This window comes from Triticum urartu, chromosome 3, assembly GCF_003073215.2.
Source record: "Triticum urartu cultivar G1812 chromosome 3, Tu2.1, whole genome shotgun sequence".
Classification (NCBI taxonomy): domain Eukaryota; kingdom Viridiplantae; phylum Streptophyta; class Magnoliopsida; order Poales; family Poaceae; genus Triticum; species Triticum urartu.
The window spans coordinates 676,917,351-676,923,486 of NC_053024.1; positions in this window are offsets into that span (position 1 = coordinate 676,917,351).

Sequence of the window (6,136 nt, forward strand, 5' to 3'; positions counted from 1 at the left end):
CAGGTGGGGAGGATTTCTTCTCCCCCCCGGTGACATTCAAAAAAAAAACCCTAACAATTGGTCTGACCGAAATGGTACTCGGTCCCACCGAGACGGCCTTGCCAAGATTCTGTAATGAAGTCACTTCATTTTGGAATTATCGAGATGAATTGATCGGAATTACCAAGACGGGGCTTTGCCCTAGCTATTGCACTTCGGTCCCACCGAGTTGGTATAATCGGTCTCACCGAAAAGCCTAACGGTCAAGTCTTTTGCACTTGTCGGTCTCACCGAGATTATCATATCGGTGCCACCGAGTTGGGTCAAAAGCTTGTAACGGTTGGTTTTTGGTGCTGCCTATTTATACCCCTCCTCCACCACTTATTCGCTAAGAGAGCCATCAGAACGAAACACAACTTCCGCCATTCATTTTCTGAGAGAGAATCACCTACTCTGGTGTTGAGATTAAGAGATTTCATTCCTACCATTTGAACCTTGATTTCTAGCCTCTTCAAGTTGCTTTCCACTCCAATCCTTCTCCTACCCAGGTCAAATATGTGTGAGAGAGATTGAGTGTTGAGGAGACTATCATTTGAAGCACAAGAGCAAGGAGTTCATCACCAACACAACATCTATTATATTTTGGAGAGAGGTGTCTCCTATATTGGTTAGGTGTCACTTGGGAGCCTCCAAGATCATGTGGAGTTGAACTAAAGAGTTTGTAAGGGCAAGGAGATCGCCTACTTCATGAAGATCTACCCGAGTGAGGCTAGTCCTTCGTGGACGGAAGCCATCGTGGAATAGACAAGGTTACTTGTTCGCGGACCCTTTGTGGGTGGAGCCCTCCATGGACTCGCGCAACCATTAGCCTCTGTGGGTTGAAGTCTCCATCAACGTGGACGTAAGATAGTACCGCCTATCGGAACCATGCGAAAAATTATCGTGTCTTCATTGCATTTGATCTTTCGACTCTACCCTTTACTTTCCCCACAATTGCATGATTTACTATTTCCGCTACTCTATCTCTAGATATGCATGTGTAGAAAGTCTTGGTGTTATCTTAACGTGTGCCAAAATCTGCCTAAGTTTCAAGAAAACTAAAAGTTGCACCTTTGGTTAATTAGTTAAGTGTCTATTCACCCCCTAGACCTATCTTCTTCGATCCTACAGGGTTGTCAATAGGTGCAAGATAGTGGAGCCCATATTTTATTCCAATGTCGCTTCACCATTAAGATTTGGAACCTCATCAAAGATTGGCTCGACCTCCATGTGATTGATGTGAAAACTTGGGGGCGTTGCACCTCTCTCTCGCATTGGTGGAGCAATATGTCTGAAAGCAACATCCCCAATAGGATGGCCATGGAATCCCTCACCATGCTAGTTACTTGGAACATTTGGAATGAGAGAAACACTCGTGTGTTCCATCACGAGTCAACACCAGCACCGATCATCTTTGACATCATCAAAAGGCAAGCTAGGCTATGAGTTACTGTGGGTGCAAAAAAATTGGGTAACATAATGCGAGGAAAGTAATGCCCTTTTGTAATCGTGGTGATGTGTAACAAAATCTATTCTATTTCTTAATTAATGGATGAGGCAAAGCTTATGCCTCCGTTCGAAAAAATACATCAACTCGTCGTGTAGTTCTTGTAAGTTCTGTACATGTATCTGTCTAATCCTTTACGTGTAGCAGTTGCATTACTTATAACTGAAAGGAAATATGCCCTAGAGGCAATAATAAAGTTATTATTTATTTCCTCATATCATGATAAATGTTTATTATTCATGCTAGAATTGTATTAACCGGAAACATAATACATGTGTGAATACATAGACAAACATAGTGTCACTAGTATGCCTCTACTTGACTAGCTCGTTGATCAAAGATGGTTGTGTTTCCTAGCCATAGACATGAGTTGTCATTTGATTAACAGGATCACATCATTAGTAGAATGATGTGATTGACTTGACCCATTTTGTTAGCTTAGCACTTGATCGTTTTAGTTTACTGCTATTGCTTTCTTTGTGACTTATACATGTTCCTATGACTATGAGATTATGCAACTCCCGATTACCGGAGGAACACTTTGTGTGCTACCAAACGTCACAATGTAACTGGGTGATTATAAAGGTGCTCTACAGGTGTCTCCGATGGTACTTGTTGAGTTGGCATAGATCGAGATTAGGATTTGTCACTCCGATTGTCGGAGAGGTATCTCTGGGCCCTCTCGGTAATGCACATCACTATAAGCCTTGCAATCAATGCAACTAATGAGCTAGTTGTGGGATGCTGCATTAAAGAATGAGTAAAGAGACTTGCCGGTAAACCGACGATCGAATCTCGGGGAAGTAACATACCGATGACAAAGGGAACAAATGTATGTTGTTATGCGGTTTGACCGATAAAGATCTTCATAGAATATGTAGGAACCAATATGAGAATCTAGGTTCCGCTATTGGTTATTGATCGGAGACGTGTCTCGGTCATGTCTACATAGTTCTCGAACCCGTAGGGTCCGCATGCTTAAAGTTCTGTGATGATTAGTATTATGAGTTTATATGTTTTGATATATCGAAGGTAGTTCGGAGTCCCGAATATGACCGCGGACATGACGAGGAGTCTCGAAATGGTCGAGACATAAAGATTGATATATTGGAAGCCTACATTTTGACATCGGAAGAGTTCCGGGTGAAATCGGGATTTTACTGGAGTGCTGGAGGGGTTACCGGAACCCCCCGGGGGCTAATGGGCTTTGTTGGGCCCTAGTGGAGAGAGAGAGGGGCCTTCCAGGGCAGGCCGCGTGCCCCCTCCCCCTGTGGTCCGAATTGGACTAGGAAGGGGGGGACGGCACCCCCTTTCCTTCTCCTTCTCCCCCTTCCTTTCCCCCTCCTAGTAGGAGTAGGAAAGAGGGGAGTCCTACTCCTACTAGGAGGAGGACTCCTCCAGGCGCGCCCTAGAGGGCCGGCCGGCCTCCCCCTTGCTCCTTTATATACGGGGGCAGGGGCACCCTAGAACACACAAGTTGATCATTGATCTCTCCCCGCCGTGTGCGGTGCCCCCCTCCACCATAATCCACCTCGGTCATACTGTAGCGGTGCTTAGGAGAAGCCCTGCAATGGTAGCTTCATCAACATCGTCACCACACCGTCGTGCTGACGAAACTCTCCCTCGAGCTCTACTGGATCGTGAGTTTGCGGGACGTCACCAAGCTGAACGTGTGCTGAACATGGAGGTGCCGTACGTTCGGTACTGAGGATCGGTCATCATGAAGACGTACGACTACATCAACCGCGTTGTCATAATGCTTCCACTTAACGGTCTACAAGGGTACGTGGATGACACTCTCCCCTCTCGTTGCTATGCACCACCATGATCTTGCGCGTGCGTAGGATTTTTTTTGAAATTACTACGTTCCCCAACAGTGGGATCCGAGCCATGTTTATGCGTAGATGTTATAAGCACGAGTAGAACACAAGTGAGTTGTGGGCGATACAAGTCATACTGCTTACCAGCATTTCATACTTTGGTTCGGCGATATTGTTGGATGAAGCGGCCCGGACCGACATTACGCGTACGCTTACGCGAGACTAGTTCTATCGACGTGCTTTGCACACAGGTGGCTGATACGTCTCCAACGTATCTATAATTTTTTATTGTTCCATGCTATTATATTATCTGTTTTGGATGTTAATGGGCTTTATTTTACACTTTTATATTATTTTTGGGACTAACCTATTAACCGGATGCCCAGCCCAAATTGCTGTTTTTTGCTTACTTTAGTGTTTCGCAGAAAAGGAATATCAAACAGAGTCCAAACGCAATGAAACCTTTGGGAGCATTATTTTTGGAACAAACGTGATCCAGGGGACTTGGAGTGGACGTAAAGAAACAATCGAGGAGTCCACGAGGTAGGGGGCGCGCCCACCCACTGGGCGCGCCCTCCACCCTCGTGGGCCCCCTCATTGCTCCACCGACCTACTTCTTCCTCCTATATATATATCCATATACCCCGCAAACATCCAGGAGCACCACGAAACCCTATTTCCACCGCCGCAACCTTCTGTACCCAAGAGATCCCATCTTGGGGCCTTTTCCAAAGCTCCGCCGGATGGGGCATTGATCACGGAGGGCCTCTACATCAACTCCATGGCCCCTCCGATGATGTGTGAGTAGTTTACTTTAGACCTTCGGGTCCATAGCTAGTAGCTAGATGGCTTCTTCTCTCTCTTTGGATCTCAATACAAAGTTCTCCTCGATTCTCTTGGAGATCTATTCGATGTCATCTTCGTTTGTGGTGTGTTTGTCGAGATCCGATGAATTATGAGTTTATGATCAAGTTTATCTATGAACAATATTTGAATCTTCTCTGAATTCTTTTATGTATGATTGGTTTATCTTTGCAAGTCTCTTTGAATTATCAGTTTGGTTTGGCCTACTAGATTGATCTTTCTTGCAATGGGATAATTGCTTAGCTTTGGGTCCAATCTTGCGGTGCTCGATCCCAGTGACAGAAAGGGAAAGGACACGTATTGTATTGTTTCCATTGAGGATAAAAAGATGGGGTTTATATCATATTGCATGAGTTTATCCCTCTACATCATGTCATCTTGCTTAAGGCGTTACTCTGTTCTTATGAACTTAATACTCTAGATGCATGCTGGATAGTGGTCGATGTGTGGAGTAATAGTAGTAGATGCAGGCAGGAGTCGGTCTACTTGTCACGGACGTGATGCCTATATACATGATCACGCCTAGATATTCTCATAATTATTGCTTTTCTATTAATTGCTCGACAGTAATTGTTCACCCACCATAATACTTATGCTATCTTGAGAGAAGCCACTAGTGAAACCTATGGCCCCTAGGTCTATTGTCCATCATATAAGTTTCCAATCTATTTTATTTTGCAATCTTTACTTTCAAGCTATATCATAAAAATACCAAAAATATTTATCTTATTATTATTATCTCTATCAGATCTCACTCTTGCAAGTGGCCGTGAAGGGATTGACAACCCCTTTATCGCGTTGGTTGCGAGGTTCTTATTTGTTTGTGTAGGTACGAGGTGACTCGCACGTGGTCTCCTACTGGATTGATACCTTGGTTCTAAAAAACTGAGGGAAATACTTATGCTACTTTACCGCATCACCCTTTCCTCTTCAAGGGAAAACCAACGCAATGCTCAAGAGGTAGCAAGAAGGATTTATGGCGCCGTTGCCGGGGAGATCTACGCCAAGTCAAGACATACCAAGTACCCATCACAACTCTTATCCTTCACATTACATTATTTGCCATTTGCCTCTCGTTTCCCTCTCCCCCACTTCACCCTTGCCGTTTTATTCGCCCTCTTTTCCGTTCGCCTCTTTTCCGCTTGCTTCGTCGTTATGGCTAGTCCTTTATCTACTCCTTTGTCTCCCGAGAATGAAGTTCTTAATTTTAAACAAAGGGAGGGAGAAAATCTAAAAGATGCTTGGTACATAATTTGCAATGCGCAAAATGGATCTACTAGGAAGCAATCTACTTTCGTTCTTCTTCGCAATTTTTATGTAGGCATCACTCCTTGGAATAGATATATTCTTTATACCATTACCGGAGGAAATTTCTTGGGTAGCCATACTTTTGATTCTTATAATGCTATGATAGATTTGTTTGGCCTACCACCTCTTTTGGTTAATGGAACTATTTTAACTTTGGAACACGTGATGCAACGTCTTGAAATGATTGAAAATAAAGTTTCCACTGTAGAGTTGATTGAAAATTTGGAAAGAAAGATCCATAACCAAATTACCCAATACGGATCTAAGGTAGGAGTTGCTCTTAAATTTTTAAAGAAAAGGAACCAATGGTTAATGAAAAGATAGATCAAGATTCCACTAGAATTGATAAAATTGAGGATATTATTACCAACCTAGGGTCTGCCTTTTCTTCCGTGAAAAATACTCCTTCTAATGCTAAGATTTCCAAATTGATGTATGTTCCTAAAAATAAGGGTGAAACGTCTAGTAAAGGAAATGCGGACCTCAAATCCATAAGTGTTCACCCCAACTTTCTCACTATCCTTAAGGAACCTTTTGCTACAAATGTTTTTCTTGATTTCGTGCCTAGGAGTTTGATAATTAATAAAAAAAGAAACTCCTAAGAGTTATAGATGTCTTA